The sequence below is a fragment of the Grampus griseus genome, assembly GCF_964374135.1.
Source record: "Grampus griseus genome assembly, chromosome: 5".
NCBI lineage: Eukaryota > Metazoa > Chordata > Mammalia > Artiodactyla > Delphinidae > Grampus > Grampus griseus.
In genome coordinates this window covers 23004860-23027970 of record NC_138998.1, presented here as the reverse complement: position 1 = coordinate 23027970, position 23111 = coordinate 23004860, and the positions used below count along the sequence as shown (strand labels likewise).

The window sequence follows — 23111 nt, the reverse complement described above, 5'->3', positions numbered from 1 at the left end:
CCCATCATTTTCTATTCAGCCAATTCTCTGTAGCCATTGAGAAGGAGCTCAGAAGAAGAAAATTCTGCTGTATTATGGTTGGAAAGGTGCCTGGTAAATAATGAGAATTTTGGTACAACGGGCTCAGATTTTCTCAAAAATGTTGCAAAATCTCGACTGGATAATGTATTTTCTTATGTCACTTAATTGCGAAGAGTCATTGCCAAGTTCAGGTGCTTCCTATACAATCCTAATATGGCAAAGGAAGTAGCTTCTCTCCATTTTGTGCTCTGGACTATCTCCTAATCCCAAACTTCAAAAAATATATATTCAGCTATTAATAGAAATATACAATTCAAGATCACACTTGTTCCCCTGAAATTTCTCCATGATTTTTAACTGCTGAGATATGAAGGTAATCTTTTTTTATTTTCCATCCTCCTTTTTCCAAAGCTGTGTTTTTGTAATCCTAATATCTAATAATAAAATATGTATTTTTTGACTCTATCTCATTGACATCTGAATTATATGTAACCTAGAGCTATATAATGGAGCCAGACTTCTTTTGAGCTTACAGTTTTGGGAGCTGATCCTAGTAATAATTATTTTCTTACTTTTCACTGCATTTTTGTAGAAGTAACTTAATGGAAACTTTTAATAAGAAAAACAAAAGGAAGTATTTTTTAATTCACAAATTCCAAATTCCTAACTTAGGGAGTTGAGAAATAATCTAGATCTGCCATCTCATTTGACACTTGAAAAGTAGGTCTAATGTTTTTGGAAGAAAAATCTTTGTGTGTGTACATCATATGCATTCTCACAACTCTAAGTTCATTTGGAATTTGATGAATTAAAAGATACTACCTGTTGTTTTTCTTATTGAGTTTCCATTAAAATATTTCTACCAAAAAAATGCAGTGAAAAGTAAGGAAATAACTCTTACTAGAATCAGCTGTGTCTAGCTCGATTACCTATGTCTAGATCCCAAAAATGTCAGCTAAAAAAATTAAATATATATGTATATATGTGTATATATGTATATACACACACATAAATGTGTACACACACACACATACAATATGCCTGCTGAACACATAGCTATACAGTTTTAATATGTCAATCTTCTGACTTTATTTGCTCATTTCAAGTAGAATATAATTTAGGTGCAATTCTACATTAATTGTGTTTTATTCTTAAACAACCTGTTATAAAGAACACATTGAATGGAGTCTTAAAATGAGATAATATGCACTCTAAGATCCTACAGAGAAAAAAAAGAAAACCCCTTTGTGGAGTTACTGGATAGTAACTCTATTTTGAGACAATATTGCTAACATGTTTTTGTTTTGTTTTGTTTTGTCTGACTGGGAAAAAAACTTCACTTTGTTTGGGGCAGTGGGCAGGGGTCCAGTCTCAGAACTTCTGGAACTCCTTCTCGGTGCCAGCAGCTTTGGTCACCTGGAGCACATTGAAGCACACCGTCTTGCTTAGGGGAGGGCACTCGCCCACTGTGACAGTGTCACCGATCTGGACGTCCCTGAAGCAGGGGGAAAGATGCACGGATACATTTCTGTGGCGCTTCTCGGAGCGGTTGTACTTTCGGATGCAGTGGAGGTAGTCTTAGAGGATGACAAGGGTTCTCTGCATCTTTACCTTGGTCATCACGCCAGACAGGATCCGCCCTTGGATGACAACATTACCAGTAAAAGGGCATTTCTTGTCATTGTAGGTGCCCTCGATGGCTTCCTTCGGTGTCTTGAAACCCAGACCAATGTTCCCGTTGTTATGCGGGAGCTTCTCCTTGCCAGTCTCTCCAAGCAGAACCCTCTTCTTATTTTGAAAGATGGTCGATTGCTTTTGGTAGGCACTCTCCACCTGAATGTCTGCCATCTTCCCCGCCGCCTGAAAAAAGGTTAATGTTTTAATATTTAAGAAAGGAAAAGATTCAGAAGACTTAAAAATCTCATGAAATCTTTGCTATAGCTTATAGATACGTGTTCTCATGGTAATTTCATAAGTTATTTTCAAATAATTTGTTCTAAGGTAACTTATTACATTAAAAAAGAACCCCATAAAAGATGTGTTTTATCTTGTACTTCACTCAGAATCACTTCTTTTCCTTGTTTCATTTAAATTCTCGGCTTTATATTGTCACAATGCTTGATTTTGTTTTACTTCTTGAAGTGCTTCGTGATCATATAACTGGGACTAAGTAGGAACTAAATGTACCTAAACTTAATGGTTGCTGCTCAGGGTGGCTAAAAATGCAGAAAGTCTGTCCAATATAAAAGAAGCACACACAGGGAGCAGTGGTGGGGAAGATGGAAATCACAGCTGGAGGTAATGATTACTCTAAATGTCTTGCTACAGCAAACATAGCATTTGGAAATTCATGAACATTTCTTTTAAATGTGCAAAAGTCTTTGCAAAACAAACCATACATTAACTAAAACACTCATGACTGCACTGCCTACACACTAGGCCACCTGTAATTTTGGGCAAAGTTCCTTCTATGCAACATCAAAAGAAACAACCATAGATCTTTTATTTCAGAATTGGCTTTGGTGACAAATAAGTTGGAAGTAAAAATACAGATAGTTCCACTTGTCTGACACCCAATATTCAGTGCTATGCCACATAACTCTCCTAAAAAAATAGTTTATTTTTATGTGCAGTATGTATCCAATAATCATTTTTAAAATGTGGCCATCCTTTGCTAAATAATGCATAGTACATGAGTCTTTCTGCAATCTCTCATAAAAAATTAATCACCCCAGACCTATTCTTTAAAAATCCATTTGGGTTAGTAAACCCCTCTTTTGGGGAGAGGATTTGGCTTTTTTAGTAAAAAGGGAGGTTGACTCATATCCATTCCAGTTCATATGTTCCTCTGCTCTTCTAGTGCCACCATGAGCTACTGTTCACTTTGGTGCTGGCCACCCCACAGCTTCCTGGGACACAGAAGACAACCCCAGGACTGCGGTAACTGAGGGCTGAAGATGGAAGAATCACAATTGCCTTTATTCCTCTGACTCCTGGTAAGTGGTCAATAAATATTTTATGAATGAGTGAATGAAAAAAAAAGAGAGAAACAGAGAAAGAAAAAAAGAAAGAAAGAAAGGAAGGAAGGAAGAAAAAGAATACCCTTTATTTTTCAAAATACACCCATGCAGTGCGACTGGGTTTCACTGAAGAAGTGGTATGAATGTTTGGCCTTTTCTTTCTTCACTTCTGCACTCCATTCTAAGTATAGTCAGAAGGCCTTTCCTGCCTGAGAAATGAGAGTCCGCTGTAAAGCCCTCTACCCCATTGTAGTCACTGTAGTTCACAGTCTTGGAACATGCTGCTTTTGTCCTATAGTGAAGGTTACATTTTGCAGGAGGGCTGTGGGTAATGATGGTGCTGAGATGGCTCTTCTCCTTACTCTATTAACCATTGTTTTCTCAAGGTAACAGTTTTGCAGCAATAAATTTCAATGTAATCTTCATTTTTAGCTGTTTGCAATTCTGTTGATGGTGTAGGAAATGAGAGTGGGGAAGAGGTCAAGGGAATATCAGTTCTACTGAAGGTCTCTATTCTAGATCAAGACGCTGTTGTCCCCGGAAAGTATAGATGTCATCATTCTCTTTTCAAGAGGAGTAAATGAAATTACAAAAAGTAACTTGTATCAACAAGGACCTACTGTGTAGCATGGGGAACTCTATTCAATACTCTGTAATAACCTATATGGGAAAAGAATCTGAAAAAGAATGGATATATGTATATGTATAGCTAACTGAACCAGCTTGCTGTACAACTGAAACACAACATAGTCATCTATACTCCAATATAAAATAATGTAAAAAAAAAAGAAAACTAAAAAACAGTAACTTGCAAGGTCTTCAGGTTGATGACTTACAGGGTAAGGACTGGAACCTAGGAGTGTCTAACTAGTGTTATTTCCATAATAGAGCACTTCTCCAAATCTTGAGAGAGTGAGGGAAGTAGGAGTCATTTGGAGCATAAAGGTAGTTACTGCATAGGGCTGTGTGGAAAGCATGGGGAATTTTGGCTAGCAACTTTCAAGGAATTGACATCTTAGGGACATGGAAGCGTGGCATGGCTTTAGCCAGAGAAGATCTTGCAAACTGAGCAGTTTATGACGATTATTGTGAGGTCAGGTGATTTTCCACTGAAACCAAGTGCAGAAGTCTCTTGAGTGTTGTGGCTTCCTGGTGTCATTTTAAAATAAAACCCATTTCATGGAATTGTAAAGATCAGTTAAAACGTATTTGAGAGAAGAAATCTGAAAACAACAAGGAACCATTGAAACACTGTTGTTATTTTTTCACTAGTCTGGAAGGCTAGAAATCAATACCTACTGAGGTTTAGCCTCTTTTCAGAATATATATCAGGATTTGGAAATTATTTGAGGTCAGTGTTTCCCAAAGACTGTTCTAAGGAGGTTATTTCCACGTGATGCAAGTACATGTTGTGGTTAAACATGTTTGGGAAACACAGTTAAACACAGCTTACGGAGAGCCTTCAGTTTGTTCATGTACACTCTCCAAGGGTGGGAGCCCCGTTTACCAGAATTCTTTGAACTTGGGCCCTTTATACTTAAAGAATCACTAAAGAGATAAATGCCTTCCAGAATCAACAGAACTTCATGTCCCATATTCAAAACATTAAAATCTGAACTAACAAAGAGATTATTGGTTCCTAGAAACGCCCTGTTACCTCTTTACTGATAACAAAACTTACTGATTAATATTTTACTGTGTAAATACTGTGGCCTCTTTCATCTGTATCTTAGCAGAACCCTTTCTAAATAGCCTTTTGTAATTTGTTGATTTATGATTACATAGTCCAACCTCACCTTTGCTGCTGAGAGCTGAGGGTCCTCCTCTCTGCTGACCATGGGGCAGGGATCTGACGGGGTTCATATGCATAAGGAGTCCTGGTTTTGATGTGATGAGGAACTGGAGTGTGGAGTCTCCAACGTTTGGGTGAAAAACGGTCCCCTTTGTCCTCTGTAACACAGGTCTTATAAGTGACAACATCTTTTTTAAAAAATCTGACAGTGCAGTAGGTTTTTCTACACCAAACAGGACTAGTATCCACAGACCTATCTTTTTTTTTTTTTTTTTTTTTTTTTTTTTTTTGCGGTACGCGGGCCTCTCACTGCTGTGGCCTCTCCCGTTGCGGAGCACAGGCTCCGGACGTGCAGGCTCAGCGGCCATGGCTCACGGGCCCAGCCGCTCCGCGGCACGTGGGATCCTCCCGGACCAGGGCACGAACCCGTGTCCCCTGCATCGGCAGGCGGACTCTCAACCACTGTGCCACCAGGGAAGCCCACAGACCTATCTTGAGAAATGCCATTTTATTCCAATGATACATCTTTTCAAATGAGAAAAATCAGTGCCAGAATAGGTAAGCTCTTTGCTCAAAGAAGACAGAAGCTGGCATCTCTGTGGGGGAGTAGTTATCAGTTTGGAAGGATCATAAGAAGTTTCCTCAGTTTGCTTGTTCTTTTCCAAAAGAAAATTGATATCCTCATTACTTAAAAGAGAAAGTGAGCCTAGAGCTTAAAGGATGAAATCATTATCTTTGACAGGCTGAAAATATCCAAACCGAAATTTGCCCAAATACAAATTTCTGTGCTGGAAAAGTAAAATAAAAACTGTCTCTAGCAGATTCTGGGAAGAATTTTTTTATATAGCTCCCCAAAATTTCTACCACTGTATAGTACCAGGCAATAAAGATGAGAGTGTGTATAGCACAGACTCACGAAGGAATGTGAAGTGAGCACAGCCATGGCTTCTGAGGCCTGTGTTTGTGGGTCAGTAATACTTACAGGTCCCCATAGACCTGCAAGGGAAGCCCCCATTTATTTATTTAAATTAGTTTTACAATACTGTGTGGGGAAGCCTCCATTTTGAACACTATTGTTCATTCAGAAAAACTGATTATCTTGTTGAAACATATGAATTTTTTTTGCATTCTACTAGTCTCTTTTTTGTTTTCTTGCACAGAAAAATGATGATGAAGTACCATGCAAACTCCAGAGTTCTTTGATAATTCACAATCGAAGGTTTCTTTCTTTTAGGAAATGGAACAGTAATATGATGAGCCAGAGGTTAGCGAGGGGGACACAGTTGTTTCATTTGAAAATATTTAATTTAGCTATTTTAATAAGTAGGAATTTCCTACAGCAAAATTTTCAGGAAATGATATTTTTATTTTTGGGACAATGTTGCCCGCACTTCTCTCCTCCAGTCTGAGCAGCATCTTCATAGATGAATGATCAGTTCGGATGGGGCTTTAACAATAATGGGCACATGTAAAAGACACATCCTTAACTTAGAACTTAAGCCAGTCCACCTCTTTACTCCCTTTGTTGGCTGATGATTCATGTTCATTTCATTATCTCAGTTTTAATGCACTCGCCGTCAGGAACTTTGTTTAAACTGAGCTCTGAGAAAGATCTGCCAGCGAAGTTGATTTCCTGACTCTGATGCTGAAACATCTGATGACACAGACAAAAATTCTCCGGAATATTCTCAGCCTGACAACACTAGGAAAGGATATTCTGTTGATATATTGCATTGGCCAAAAAGTTTGTTTGGGTTTTCTGTATCATCTTATGGAAAAACCCGAACAAACTTTTTGGCCAAGCCAATATTGTCTCCGAGAGCAGGGCTTAGGTCTCGAATTTCAGGACTTACTGCTTGATTCTGTGAGAAGACATTCTGCAAGAATTTGTTACCCTCTACAGCATCTCCACTCCTCAAGCCAGTGGTTTCTCTCTGTGGCACCACCATTCTTCCAGAGACACACTATGGGACCCCTCTTTCACTCTTCCCTATCTGCTATTCCATTTAGTTTGTGTATTAGTTTATTCATCATACATTTGTTGAGAAGTTGTTACGCTCTCTTATACTGTTTCGGGCTAAGAGAAAAACTTAGAAATTAAGAAAACATTTTCGAGGACAGAATAGAGCAAAGACTTTGATCACAATAAATCAGAACAACTGCAAATGTTTCGAGTTCATCCTCATGCCCAGCGAAAGTTCATTTAGCTTTGGTTCTGACCATTAGTACTTGATTTTTGGCTTCCTACACAGAACGTTAACCCTTTATATATTGAAATAGTCCTTTTGTATGATTAACTACTTCAGGTGCAGCTAATTCCCAATCTTTTACATGTATCAAAGAAATCAACACTTAAAAGTTTTCTCTTACAGATCAAGTGGCAGAACATACTTCATACATCCTTCTGGTTTTACAAACCGCAATGTTAAGAAATAGAAAAACTTGAGTTCTTCTGCACTGAAATAAATAACACTGTTTAGTGCATTCTTCATGACCAGTGCTTCCTTAGCAGAATATTGTAAAACAACTCAGAAGAACTCTTTGCAAATTGGGCTGCACAATACCATCTTAAAACATTAATTTTATTTTACAGATTAGTACATGACACTGTCAATTGCTCAGATTTCTATGGGTGCACAACACTAATGCCAATAGTAGATTTAGACCTTAGAAATATATTTATTAGAGGAGAAATATTCATGAAACATTGATAAACTTTGATATTTCAGTTTTGAGAGTTATATTAATTTCTTATTCCAAACCATTATAGACTAGTAACTTAATTCAAGGGAATATTCTACATTATTTGTTGATATATATGAATTTATAAACCATGGGATGTCAGTCACAAGAATTTAAGCATTCTTACAGGTTACTATATTTTATTTGCAGGATCACTGAAATGTTAATATACTTATTAAGCACAGTGAAACATATACTTTTATTCCTTGAGTCACTATTTCTTTGGGACTATAGCTATAAGTTTATATTTATTTTCAAATAGATTTTTTAACAACTTTATTGGAGTATAATTGCTTTACAATGGTGTGTTAGTTTCTGCTTTATAAAAAAGTGAATCAGTTATACATATACATATGTCCCCATATCTCTTCCCTCTTGTGTCTCCCTCCCTCCCACCCTCCCTATCCCAGCCCTCTAGGTGGTCACAAAGCACAAAGCTGATCTCCCTGTGCTATGTGGGTGCTTCCCACTAGCTATCTATTTTACGTTTGGTAGTGTATATATGTCCACGCCACTCTCTCACTTTGTCCCAGCTTACCACTCTCCCTCCCCATGTCCTCAAGTCCATTCTCTATGGGCTTTTAAACATTGTCTCTCATTTCTACTACATTTCACTGGATAACTCCTCCCTTCCCCTTTTTGGATTTTCAAAAGGAATATATTTATTTTTATTGAGGTAAACTTTTTTTTTTAATTTTTGAATTTTATTTTATTTTTTTATACAGCAGGTCCTTATTAGTCATCAGTTTTATACAAATCAGTGTATACTTGTCAATCCCAATCACCCAATTCATCACACCACCACCACAACCACCCCCACCGCTTTCCCCCCTTGGTGTCCGTATGTTTGTTCTCTACATCTGTGTCTCTATTTCTGCCCTGCAAACCAGTTCATCTGTACCCTTTTTCTAGGTTCCACATATATGCGTTAATATACGATATTTGTTTTTCTCTTTCTGGCTTACTTCACTCTGTATGACAGTCTCTAGATCCATCCATGTCTCAACAAATGACCCAATTTCGTTCCTTTTTATGGCTGAGTAATATTCCATTGTATATACGGACCACATCTTCTTTATCCATTCGTCTGTTGATGGGCATTTAGGTTGCTTCCATGACCTGGCTATTGTAAATAGTGCTGCAGTGAATATTGGGGTGCATGTGTCTTTTTGAATTGTGGCTTTCTCTGGGTATATGCCCAGTAGTGGAATTGCTGGATCATATAGTAATGATCTATTTTTAGCTTTTTAAGGAACCTCCATACTGTTCTCCATAGTGGCAGTATCAATTTACATTCCCACCAGTAGTGCAAGAGGGTTCCCTTTTCTCCACACCCTCTCCAGCATTTGTTGTTTGTAGATTTTCTGATGATGCCCATTCTAACTGGTGTGAGGTGATACCTCATTGTAGTTTTGATTTGCATTTCTCTAATAATTAGTGATGTTGAGCAGCTTTTCATGTGCTGCTTGTCCATCTGTATGTCTTCTTTGGAGAAATGTCTATTGAGGTCTTCTGCCCATTTTTGGATTGGGTTGTTTGTTTCTTTAATATTGAGCTGCATGAGCTGTTTATATATTTTGGAGTTTAATCCTTTGTCCTTTGACTAGTTTGCAAATATTTTCTCCCATTCTGAGTGTTGTCTTTTCGTCTTGTTTATGGTTTCCTTTGCTGTGCAAAAGCTTTTAAGTTTCATTAGGTCCCATTTGTTTATTTTTGTTTTCATTTCCATTACACTAGGAGACGGATCAAAAAAGATCTTGCTGTGATTTATGTCAAAGAGTGTTCTTCCTATGTTTTCCTCTAAGAGTTTTATAGTGTCCAGTCTTACATTTAGGTCTCTAATCCATTTTGAGTTTATTTTTGTGAATGGTGTTAGGGAGTGTTCTAATTTCATTCTTTTCCATGTAGCTGTCCAGTTTTCCCAGCACCACTTGTTGAAGAGACTGTCTTTTCTCCATTGTATATCCTTGCCTCCTTTGTCATAGATTAGTTGACCATAGGTGCGTGGGTTTACCTCTGGGCTTTCTATCTTGTTCCATTGATCTATGTTTCTGTTTTTGTGCCAGTACCATATTGTCTTGTTTACTGTAGCTTTGTAGTATAGTCTGAATTCAGGGAATCTGATTCCACCAGCTCCGTTTTTTTCCCTCAAGACTGCTTTGGCTATTCGGGGTCTGTTGTGTCTCCACACAAATTTTAAGATTTTTTGTTCTAGTTCCGTAAAAAATGCCATTGGTAATTTGATAGGGATTGCATTGAATCTGTAGATTGCTTTGGATAGTAGAGTCATTTTGACAGTATTGATTCTTCTAATCCAAGAACATGGTATGTCTCTCCATCTGTCGGTATCATCTTTAATTTCTTTCATCAGTGTCTTATAGTTTTCTGCATACAGGTCTTTTGTCTCCCTAGGAAGGTTTATTCCTAGGTATTTTATTCTTTGTGTTGCAGTGGTAAATGGGAGTGTTTCCTTAATTTCTCTTTCACATTTTTCATCATTAGTGTATAGGAATGCAAGAGATTTCTGTGCATTAATTTTGTATCCTGCAACTTTACTAAATTCATTGATTAGCGCTACTAGTTTTGTGGTAGCATCCTTAGGATTCTCTATGTATAGTATCATGTCATCTGTAAACAGTGACAGTTTTACTTCTTCTTTTCCAATTTGTATGCCTTTTATTTCTTTTTCTTCTCTGATTGCGGTGTCTAGGAATATGTTGAATAATGCTATGTTGAATAATAGCGGTGAGAGTGGACATCCTTGTCTTGTTCCCGAACTTAGAGGAAATGCTTTCAGTTTTTCACTATTGAAAATGATGTTTGCTGTGGGTTTGTCATATATGGCCTTTATTTGTTGAGGTAGGTTCCCTCTATGCCCACTTTCTGGAGAGTTTTTATCATAAATGGGTGTTGAATTTTTTCAAAAGCTTTTTCTGCATCTATTGAGATGATCATATGGTTTTTATTCTTCAATTGGTTAATATGGTGTATCACATTGACTGATTTGTGTATATCGAAGAATCCTTGCATCCCACTTGCATCAAGTGGGATAAATCCCACTTGATCATGGTGTATGATCCTTTTAATGTGTTGTTGGATTCTGTTTGCTAGTATTTTGTTAAGGATTTTTGTATCTCTATTCATCAGTTATATTGGTCTGTAATTTTTTTTTTTGTAGTATCTTTGTCTGGCTTTGGTATCAGGGTGATGGTGGCCTCATAGAATGAGTTTGGGAGTGTTCCTTCCTCCACAATTTTTTGGAAGAGTTTGAGAAGGATAGGTGTTAGCTCTTCTCTAAATGTATGATAGAATTCACTTGTGAACCCATCTGGTCCTGGACTTCGGTTTGTTGGAAGATTTTTAATCACAGCTTCAATTTCATTACTTGTGATTAGTCTCTTCATATTTTCTATTTCTTCCTGGTTCAGTCTTGGAAGGTTATACCTTTCTAAGAGTATGTCCATTTCTTCCCGGTTGTCCATTTTATTGGCATAGAGTTGCTTGTACTAGTCTCTTAGGATGCTTTGTATTTCTGCGGTGTCTGTTGTAACTTCTCCTTTTTCATTTCTAATTTTATTGATTTGAGTCCTCTCCCTCTTTTTCTTGATGAGTCTGGCTAATGGTTTATCAATTTTGTTTATCTTCTCAAAGAACCAGCTTTTAGTTTTATTGACCTTTGCTACTGTTTTCTTTGTTTCTATTTCATTTATTTCTGCTGTGATCTTTATGATTTCTTTCCTTCTGCTAACTTTGGGTTTTGTTTGTTCTTCTTTCTCTAGTTCCTTTAGGTGTAGGAGACCTACACCTAAGTTGTTTATTTGAGATTTTTCTTGTTTCTTGAGGTAGGCTTGTATAGCCATAAACTTCCCTCTTAGAACTGCTTTTGCTGCATCCCATCGGTTTTGGATTGTCATGTTTTCAATGTCATTTGTCTCTAGGTATTTTTTGATTTCCTCTGATTTCTTCAATGATATCTTGATTATTTAGTAACGTATTGTTTAGCCTCCATGTGTTTGTGTTTTTTACATTTTTTTCCCCTGTAATTCATTTCTAATCTCATAGCGTTGTGGTCAGAAAAGGGGCTTGATATGATTTCAATTTTCTTAAATTTACTGAGGCTTGATTTGTGACCCAAGATGTGATTTATCCTGGAGAATGTTCCATGTGCACTTGAGAAGAAAATGTAATATGCTGTTTTTGGATGGAATGTCCTATAAATATCAATTAAATCTATCTCGTCTGTTGTGTCATTTAAAGCTTCTGTTTCCTTATTTATTTTCATTTTGGATGATCTGTCCATTGGTGTAAGTGAGGTGTTAAAGTCCCCCATTATTATTGTGTTACTGTTGGTTTCCTCTTTTACAGCTGTTAGCAGTTGCCTTATGTATTGCTGTGCCCCTATGTTGGGTGCATATATATTTATAATTATTATATCTTCTTGGATTGATCCCTTGATCATTATGTAGTGTCCTTTCTTGTCTCTTGTAACATTCTTTATTTTAAAGTCTATTTGTTCTGATATGAGTATTGCTACTCCAGCTTTCTTTTGATTTCCATTTGCATGGAATATCTTTTTCCATCCCCTCACTTTCAGTTTGTATGTGTCCCTAGGTCTAAAGTGGGTCTCTTGTAGACAGCATATAGATGGGTCTTGCTTTTGTATCCATTCAGCAAGCCTGTGTCTTTTGGTTGGAGCATTTAATCCATTCACGTTGAAGGTAATTATCGATATATATGTTCCTATGATCATTTTGTTAATTGTTTTCGGTTTGTTTTTGCAGGTCCTTTTCTTCTCTTGTGTTTCCCACTTAGAGAAGTTCCTTTAGCAGTTGTTGTAGAGCTGGTTTGGTGATGCTGAATTCTCTTAGCTTTTGCTTGTCTGTAAAGCTTTTGATTTCTCCATCAAATCTGAATGAGATCCTTGCTGGGTAGAGTAATCTTGGTTGTAGGTTCTTCCTTTTCATCACTTTAAGTAAATCATGCCCCTCCCTTCTGGCTTGTAGAGTTTCTGCTGAGAAATCAGCTGTTAACCCTATGGGAGTTCCCTTGTATGTTATTTGTCATTTTTCCCTTGCTGCTTTCAAGAATTTTTCTTTGTCTTTAATTTTTGCCAGTTTGATTACTATGTGTCTTGGTGTGTTTCTCCTTGGGTTTATCCTGTATGGGACTCACTGCACTTCCTGGACTTGGGTGATTATTTCCCTTCCCATATTAGGGAAGTTTTCGGCTAAAATCTCTGCAAATATTTTCTCTGGTCCTTTCTCTTTCTCTTCTCCTTCTGGGACCCCTATAATGTGCATTTTGTTGCATTTAATGTTGTCCCAGAGGTCTCTTAGGCTGTCTTCATTTCTTTTCATTCTGTTTTCTTTATTCTGTTCCACAGCAGTGAATTCCACCATTCTGTCTTCCAGGTCACTTATCCGTTCTTCTGCCTCAGTTATTCTGCTATTGATTCCTTCTAGTGTATTTTTCATTTCAGTTATTGTATTGTTCATCTCTGTTTGTTTGTTCTTTAGTTCTTCTAGGTCTTTCTAAAACATTTCTTTCATCTTCTTGATCTTTGCCTCCATTCTTTTTCAGAGGTCCTGGATCATCTTCACTATCATTATTCTGAATTCTTTTTCTGGAAGGTTGCCTATCTCCACTTCATTTAGTTGTTTTTCTGGGGTTTTACCTTGTTTCTTCATCTGGTACATAGTCCTCTACCTTTTCATCTTGTCTATCTTTCTGTGAATGTGGTCTTTGTTCCACAGGCTGCAGGATTGTAATTCTTCTTGCTTCTGCTGTCTGCCCTCTGGTGGATGAGGCTATGTAAGAGGCTTGTGCAGGTTTCCTGATGGGAGGGACTGGTGGTGGGTAGAGCTGGGTGTTGCTCTGGTGGGCAGAGCTCAGTAAAACTTTTATCTGCTTGACTGCTGGTGGGTGGGGCTGGGTTCCCTCCATGTTGGTTGTTTGGCCTGAGGCAACCCAACACTGGAGCCTACCTGGGCTCTTTGATGGGGCTAGTGGCGGACTCTGAGAGGGCTCACGCCAAGGAGTACTTCCCAGAACTTCTGCTGCCAGTGTCCTTGTCCCCACGGTGAGCCACAGCCACCCCCCGCCTCTGCAGGAGACCCTCCAACACTAGCAGGTAGGTCTGGTTCACTCTCCCCTGGGGTCACTTCTTCCCCTGGGTCCCACTGTGCACACTACTTTGTGTGTGCCCTCCAAGAATGGAGTCTCTGTTTCCCCCAGTGCTGTTGAAGTCCTGCAATCAAATCCCACTAGGCTTCAAAGTCTGATTCTCTAGGAATTCCTCCTCCCATTGCTGGACCCCCAGGTTGTGAAGCCTGATGTGGGGCTCAGAACCTTCTCTCCAGTGGGTGGACTTATGTGGTATAAGTGTTCTCCAGTCTGTGAGTCACCCACCCAGTAGTTATGGGGTTTGATTTTACTCTGATTGTGCCCCTCTTACCATCTCATTGTGACGTCTCCTTTGTCTTTGGATATGGGGTATCTTTTTTGGTGAGTTCCAGTGTCTTCCTGTCAATGATTGTGCAGCAGCTAGTTGTGATTCTGGTGTTCTCACAAGAGGGAGTGAGAACATGTCCTTCTACTCCACCATCTTGGTTCAGGCTTTTCTCAAGGTAAACTTCTTATAATGTACAGATCTTAAGTACATAGTTCAATGAGTTTTGACAGATGTCTACATCCACATAACCACTATTCCAGTCAGGACACAGAGCATTTCCATCACTCCAGAAAATTCTTTCTCCAAGTTCTTGTCAATTCTTGCTCCCATAGGCATCCACATTTATGATTTCTATAGGTATACGTTATTTTTGCCTGCTCTTGAACTTCATATAAACTGAATCATAAAATATGCATTCTTTCTTTTTTCTGACTTCATCTGTATAATATCTGTTTGTAGGATTCAAGCATGTTATTGCATGTATCACTAGTTGTTTCTTTTTTGTTACTGAGTAACATCCTGTTGAATCAATATACCATAATTTATTTTACCAGCTTCCTGTTGATTAATTTTTTGATTATTTCTAGTTTTTGACTATTACAAATAAAGTTCATATGAACAGTCTTTTATAAGCCCTTAGGTATAAATACTTAGAATTGGAACTGTTGGATTACATATTAGGTATATATTTAACACTTTAATAAAAGGACAATTTTTCAAATTGATTGAGTCATATTACAGTCCCCTTGAGTGAAGTAGAGTTCCACCTGCTTCACATCTTTGCCAGTATTTGGTGTTCATGGCGTATAAAGTGGTTTATCATTGTGAATTTAGTTTCTGTTTTTATAATGATTTAAGATGTTCAACATCTTTTTATGGGCTTATTGAACATTTATTTATCTTATTTTCGTGAATGTCTGTTCAAGTTTTACCCATTTTTTAATCGCATTTCATGTATTATTCAATTGTAAGTGTTCTCTATTGGATTCTGGATACAAGTGCTTTGTTGGACACTTGTGCTGAGAATGTTTTCTCTCAGTCTGGACTTTGGTTTTCATCTTTGTAAGAGTATCACTGGAGAAGCAGAATTTTTGAATTTGATGGAGTCCAAATTATATATATATATATTTTTTTCTTTTTTTGTTTCTGTTTAGTGTTTTTGATATTCACTAAGAAATCTTTGCCTACCTCAAGTTTGTGAAAACATTCTGTTTTCCTCTGGGAAGCCTTAGAGGTTTAGCTTTTAAATTGCTCGTCATATCAATGATCATCTGAACATCATTTTGGGGTGTGAATTTTAACACTGTATTTTGAAGTCCTGTTATTAAATAAATCACTTTTAGGATTTTTTAAGTATTTCTGATGAATTGTCCCATTTATCATTATTTTTGGTAATACTTTTCTTTTTTTTTTTTTTTCTCTGAATTGTATACTTCTTTCTTGAAATCTATGTTGTTTGATGTTTCTATAGTCACACTCTCTCTCTACTTATTGTTTGGTAGAATGGTTTATAATTTTTGTCTTTTTGCTTTCAATCTGTGTCTTTATATGTGGTATATGACTCTTACATTTTTATTCAGTCTGACAATTTTTGTCATTTAATTATTTTGTTTATTTAAATTTAATGGAACTATTGATATGATTCCATTTAAGGCTGCAGTCTTGCTATTTGGCTTCTCGTTGTTCCATTTGTTTCTTCGATTTTTCTTTTCCTATTTTCTGCATCATTTTTCATCACTCAAATAATGTTTTATTATTTCATTTTAATTTCTATGTCAGATTTTTACTTATATGTTTTTGTTTTTATTTTTTAATAGGTTGCACTAGGACATAAAATACAGTTTAATTGGAATTGATATGTATCACCTTATGTAGAATAAAAGAACCTTAAAAAATATAATTCCTTTTACCCACTTTATCCTATAATTTGCTTCTACAAATATTAGAAAACCCACAATGTAATATTATTTTTGCTGTAAAATTCAGTGTTTTTTTTTTAAGAAATAGAGAAAAAATAGACAGGCTTTTCTATTTGCCCACATACTTACCATTTTCAGTATTCTCTATCTTTTTGTATCACCTTCCGTTTCCATTTGTTATCATTTCTATTCAGTTTGAAGAACTTCTTTTAGAAGTTTTTAGAGCTCTGACCTGCTTGCTACTAAGTCTCTGAGCTTTTATTTTTCTGAAAAACATCTTTATGTTTTTTTTTTACCTTAAGAGCAATGGGATGCTATTGGAGGGGTTAAGCAGGGGAGTAAAACCATCATTTAATTTTTCTAAAGATACACATTACAAGGATAACTAGTCGAGCACAGGTTGGAGATGGGACAACAGGATGCACCAGGTCAGGATGAGTTAGACAAGGCAAGGCTAGGCAAGGACAAGGGTAGAAGTGCGAGAGATGGAGACACAGCCTTTTAATTATGACTTGGGCTTATTAAACTGTCCTGAGGAGAGGACACAAACATTCTGGTCCCAAACAAAGTCTAAGCCCCCCTGTGAATTAACAAATTGACATTCTGACTTATCAGCATATTTTACATTTTCGGAAGTTACACAAGTTCTAATCACATGTGAGTAAACAGACAAAAATCAAATGCTCTGCACAATTAAAGATCAAAGCCAGGAGTCGTGGTCTAAATCTATTCACCTTTTTTACTTTGACTACAATAAATAAATTTAAGCTAGCCCTCTATAAACTCTGGCATAGGAATACTTATGCATTGATAGAAAATGAAGCATTCTGTTATGTGCCTGTTGTCTAACAATAGAGTCCAGGCCAGATAATAATTATTGTCCAGTTTTTACAATAGCTGACATCAGTGCAAGAAATATTTATTCCTCTGGTAACTAATTACTAGATATTACCATGTAAACTTAGTGAGTTATATGAGTAGCATGTGTGTTAACCATAACAAAAAAAAATAGAAAATTTAAAGCATTTCTTCTTCATTTCTCTCTTATACCCTTCAAAATGGGGTGGGAAAGCCAGGGAGTGAAAGTATCCCAGTTTTTCACAAAGAACCCTCTTGTCAAGGAGACTCTCATACAGTAAATCTTAACTGTGGCTGATATTACCCCTAGAAAGTGTTTGGGAAAGTATAGAGGCATTTAGTTACATTAACTAGGGGAGGCTACGAGTAGTTTAGTAGATGAATAACAGGAATCCTAAGCATCCTGGAATGCATTGGACTATCCCACACAGTAAAGAGTTATCCTACCCCAAATACCAATGGAGCCCCTGTTGCCATATAGGGTGGGGGTGATGTTGACCTCTTCTTTGAATCCTCCACTGTACTTAGCACAATATTTTATACTATAGTTATTGGCTATTCTATTTTGTGTTGTATTTTAAAAATAAATGAACTATTCAAAACATTTGGGTAATGTGTTATGAAACATGCAGGGATTTATATCTCTGACCCAGTAGGAATATAAAGATTTCATTTTGGTTGGCCATTCCATAATTTATAGTTAGAACCAATTCTTCCACCCATTTCATGCCCTGTTTAAAGTGAATTATTTCTCTTCTTTGTAAAAATGGCCTGATCCTTTTTATTTAAGCATGGTACATGCATCATAAATTAATGCTGACCTTACCCAATATAGCCAAGAATACAATAGAATTACTGGAGTCTCTTTATTCTTATGGAATTGCTATGTAATCTGTTGTATGGCTTAATATTCCATTAGCCAAATTATTCTTAGTGTCTACATTCATTAAGTAGAAGAAAGAAGGTTTAATCTGTTCTGCTTCTCTTCTCCATATTATGCATGTACTAAAAAGGTAAAATACCCTTGGATATTTTTTTCTAGTTCATAAGTTTCCTTTACACAAGGGTGCAGAGTAGCATATGTGGGACTGTGTAGGCTTAAAAATAGTTTAACTCATATAGTCATCTGTTTTCATTCCACAATCAAATATTGTATTTCTAGAATATTATAGTTGTTCTGCTACATACTGGAGGTATACATACTATTAAGAGAGTTTCTACTCATAAGACCTTAAAATTTAAAGGGGGAGACAGGCAGTTGAGTGTGATAAAGAGATATGTGTTCTGTGAGAAGAGTAGGCTCAGTTCCTAAATGAGGTCCGAGGAAAGGATTAGCCAGTTCGACCAAAGTGTGTGTGTGTGTGTGTGTGTGTGTGTGTGTGTGTGTGGTGGTGGGGAGACAGTTTTGGGAAATACCTCAGTGAGATGATGACACTTGAGCTGGACCTTGAAAGATGAGTGGATATTAAGTAAGCAGGGAAAGAGGAAGGAAAAAGAGGAAGAGGAAAATAGCTAAGCAAAGGCAAAGAGGCAAGAAGCAGTGAGGCACTTTCATGCATCTGAAGCCCATTTCTCAGATCTTGATAGTGGTGGTTAGGAAATATGGCTGGAGAGATGGGTTGACAAAGCCCTGTACATGAAGCTATGGAGTTTGAAATATATACTGTCAGCTACACAGTGGTTCTCAAAGTGTAGTTTCGATGTAGCATCAACACCACCAAGTGGGAACTTATTAAAGATGTTCGTTATCAACCCCACCCCAAACCAACTGATTCAGAAATTCTGGGGGTGGGGCCCAACAATCGGTGCTTCAACAAACCTTCTAGGTGATTGAAGCATGCTAAAGTTTGAGAACCACTGGGCTAAGAGAAGCCCCTAAACGGCCTTAAGCTGGTGATAATATGTTCAAATCAGTGTTTTAAAAGATTACTTTAGTGAAAATTTGATTAGAGGGAGATAAAATGAACAGAGAGACCATTTGTGAGTACATGTTGACCATCACGAGACCTTAAGACATGCAGGTATGAAATATCAGAAAGGAAAGAGAGAGGTGGAGAAGTTACAAAGGACATATAAAGAGGAAGAATCAACAGGATTTGATTCAAAGAAAAGAGAAGATCCTGATCGATACCATACTTCTCCCTTTAATGACTTGATGTTGGAAAGTGGTACTCTTCATAAGATGGAGAGTGCAGAAGGGGGAACACTTCTGTTTCAAATATGTTGAAGTTGAACTTCCTGCATCATAGTTGAGCAGAAATATTGAATAGGCGGCTGGGTATATAAGCATGAAGCTCTAGAATGAGTCCTGGGCTGAAAATGGAGATGGGGAAGTCTTTAGCTATTTTAGGTGACTGATGGTGTATGGGTAGGACAGTGTGTTGAATAAAAATAGAGGATAAGCCATTTAATGCTTCAGGGTCTTTTATGGGCTAGACAGAAAAGGAAGCACCTTCTCATGTGACTGAGAATAAGTGGTCCACTATTTGGTGAGATTAGAGGAGAACCAGGAGAGTGTATAGTCCTGGAGACCAAAGGGAGAGAGAATTTCAGGAGGAAGGTATTGGTCATCAGTGCCAAATTATGGAAAGATGAAAGCCCAGAAGTTTTTTTGTTTTGATTTTAGGAGATCATTGGTAGCCTTGGTCAGGACAGTTTCTCCAGTGCAGAGAGGATAGTTTTTCTTGAATCTCTGGTCCAGCAAGGACAGCAGACTTCCCATTTTAGACAAAGTTGCCAGTTTTATATATTCCTAAAATCATTGAAGTGTTTAAGAAGCCAATGATCAGCATTCACATGAAGTTGCCAGCTGAACCAAGTAAAGTAGAGAAGATTTAATGTCTTGAGAAGAGAGGATATAATTCCCCCTAAATAGAAGAAGGTGCAGTGGAGGTACTGGAATGTGAGATATAGGGATGGGTGAGACTTACATCTTCACCAGGCAGAACTAACATCATAGCAGAGTGAACATAAGACACCAGCCCTTGAGTCACAGGAGGAAATATGAGATGCCTCTGCAGCTGGGGCTTCAAGCTGATAACAGGAAAAAGCTGATAACAGGAAAAAGCATACATAGAGAAGGGTATAATAATCAGCATATATAAAGTATATATGTATATAAAGCAGGAATAATCACTTTTTCATTTGCCTATCTTATTCCCAAGGAGCAAAGGTAAGACTTTGATCTCTTCCCTAACAAGAGTTCAAAACCCTGGAATAAAGATGATATAGGTCCTCTAGTTGCTGATGCTGACTTCTGCCATTACCCTGGCTGTTAAGTTTAAACTTAAATTAAATCTGAAAATTTCACTCTAGACAAAACCTTAAAGACTTGTGTGACTGGAAGACCTGGATGGCCAGGAAGTTTGGGCTTTGTTGAACTTGTGCTCTTGGCCTACGGTGGCCATGGTCATTAACTGGAGTGAAATAGTGTCTGTCTTTTTTTCTTTTTTTAAACATGAACCATGAAAATGTATTGCGCTTTAATCTTTGAAGTAAATGTACTGAAGACAGGAACACCTCTCGTTGATTGCCATGGAAAGCCATAATTTTAATTTTAAAGTGCCTTTTTACCCTGTAATAGCTTGTACCCACTGCCCTAACCCCCAACAAGGGCAGGAATCAAGTCGATTAATAAACTGAGATGAAATAAAATAGTCTAAGACTGTTCTCTGGCTTCTTATTTTTAGGACTGGGTTAGAAAGAAACTTGTCCCTGGAGTTTGGGAGAATTAGTTCATGGTACCCAATAGCATTAAACGCTTAATTGGCTTCTGGTCTAATTCTGGGTGTCTGAGACAGATTCTATTTGATAATTTAGGCTCCATTATTTTAGGATTGTATTGAAATGACCTTTGACTGTCTGGGGTATGTATCTCCTAGAAAATCCCTGTATCTCTGAGCTTCAAACGTTCATACTTGCCATACCATACCGTCTGGCTCATTTTGACAATAAAGCATAATTTCCATTTATCATATTCCCCTGCCATTCCTGTCTTACTAGCATAAGTGGAAATATTCAAGTACCCAGTCACACAGTTTATCCCTCCTCTTAAGAAATTACTTTTTTATGGAAAAGTCATATTGATTTAGAATAAAGAAAGGATTTGGATTATAGAGAAGTTTTTGGGAAAAAGTTCAGAGGAAATTCTACCGAGTTTTTATTTTGCCAAGAACTTAGTAACAAAGAGGATATATTTATAGAAAACAGTTTTGTGTATTTCTAAAATCATTTAAATAATTATGGGACCAACGTGCATATGAAATCACAATCTTAAAAAGATATATCTCCATTTTAAAGAATGCATTTCTTATCTGATTTGATGTGCTGCATATAGATAAAAGCCCTTTAGTTTATATTTTGACATGTATGTCATATTATAATGATAAAAATGGGCTCTACAGACAAATAACTGAAATGATTAATAGAATTACTCAGTGATAATACAAGTATTTCCTACCATTTGGTTTGATAGTATTCTTCCAAAAATTCAACTTAGCCAATAAATATTGTGTTTCTTCTATACAATAGATTCTGCTATTTATTATTGCAGCTTTGGGTGCAAACGAAACCGACACGGTCCCAGCCTTCAATAAGTATGCAGCTTAATGAGAAAGACAGATAATAATAAGTAATTATGAGTGTGACAGGTGCCAGAAGAGGCAAAAAAATAATAGAATGAATAGTATTGTAGACTTATCCTGATTTGGGGGCCAGGTCTTCCTGGAGAAAGGGAGATTTAGACTTCTACTTGAAGAATGCCCAAGTGGGCATTAGAGTTAGACTTGTTAGACTTGTCTTAGGTAAGTATAAGGTCAGGAGGTGAGGAAGTTGACTAGGGATGAGGCACAGACTGGAAGGAGTCCAGTACAACTGGGACATGGAATACAAATCAGAGTGGTGAAAGGTGAAGCTCTGGGAGTAGAGGGGAGCCAGGTGTGAAGGACCGTATAAACTGTGTCCAAGAGATTTAATTTCATCTAAGGCCTAGGGGAAGCAATTGTTGGGTTTTAAGCAGTGGACATTTATGATTATATTTGTGTTTTTACAAAATGTCTCTAGATAACAGAATGGAGAAGGGTCAGTATGAGTGGAAGTTGCAATACTGGCTCATAGGCCCTGCAGTGGTCCTGACAAGGGAAGATGGCAGCTTGGATGTAGGGCAATGGCAGTGGGGATGTAGGAATGGGGACAGTTCTGACAGATAATTAAGATACAGAAGCAACAAGTCTTGTTGATTGATTGTGAGTGTGTGTGTATGTGTGTGTGTTGTGTAGCACCACAGAGAAAAAAGGAAGGAAATTCTCCTAAATTTATGGCTTGAGAATCTAGATAGAAGGTAATGATCTTTAGCACGTATTACAGAATTGCCGATTGATTCCAGGGGGAATGAATTCCATCTTGTGTGATGGTATCGAATGATACAACCTACAGAAGTAAGCAAATTTAAAATATGTGTCATTGTATTATAATCCCCCAAATCTTCTCATGTACAGTGTAGTACTTAAGGAACATTACTTCCGCATGATTTATTTTGTTCACAGACCACTTTATGTAAATTAAAATCATTTTTATTGAACTTCCCAGTTAATTACAGAGAATTATATTCTTGCAGGGAGACAAAAGGCCAACAACAAACACACAATTTTAAACATAGTTCAAATTATTTAAATCACACGTTCCTCTAAATGAATCTTGGGACCCTCTCGCAGAGAGCCTTTTCTGTTCTTTCCTGACACTTCGCTTCAGCCTCTAGCAGGGGGAAGGGGCAGTCCTCTTCTCTCTGATCTCTCTGATTTTTCCTCTAGGAAGCTTACCTTCCGACATCATCCTCTTTTTCTCCCCAATGCCACTCTCTTGTTCTGTCTCTTGTCTTCTTCCAAGTTAATGACCTTCCATGTGTTCAGGGCGCTCATGGCCTTTCCAGCTCGAGACTCTTTTGTACCACAAACCACCCAACACATCCAAAGCAGAATCCAGCCTCTGCTGCATTAGGATCAATTTCCCTCCTGAGCCTCTGACTCTCCTGGATTCCATCTAAATCTCTTGGAGTCCTCAGACTCCTTCTCTTCTGATAGAGTTAATGGAAGCAGGTAACATGAGTTGAGCACATACTAAATGACACTCTAAGCTCAGAATTTCACATGCGTGATCTCCTCTGCTTGGCCCACCAACACCGTGCAGCTACTGTTGTGAGTAACCCTATTTCACAGGTGAAGAAACCGAGGTTTGGAATGTATACACAACACTTAGTGTCACACAGTTAACAAATGAGAAAATAGCATTAAACAATGTTGTTCAGACTCTCA

The 23111-nt window shown here is 37.4% G+C and overlaps 1 pseudogene across 1 annotated transcript; it reads right to left on the bottom strand.

The window, feature by feature from the left end:
* Positions 1 to 1392: 1392 nt before the first annotated feature.
* Positions 1393 to 1886, bottom strand: LOC309822736 (small ribosomal subunit protein uS17-like; annotated as a pseudogene). The gene has a single exon. The product of its transcript is annotated as a small ribosomal subunit protein uS17-like (transcript).
* Positions 1887 to 23111: the final 21225 nt, after the last annotated feature.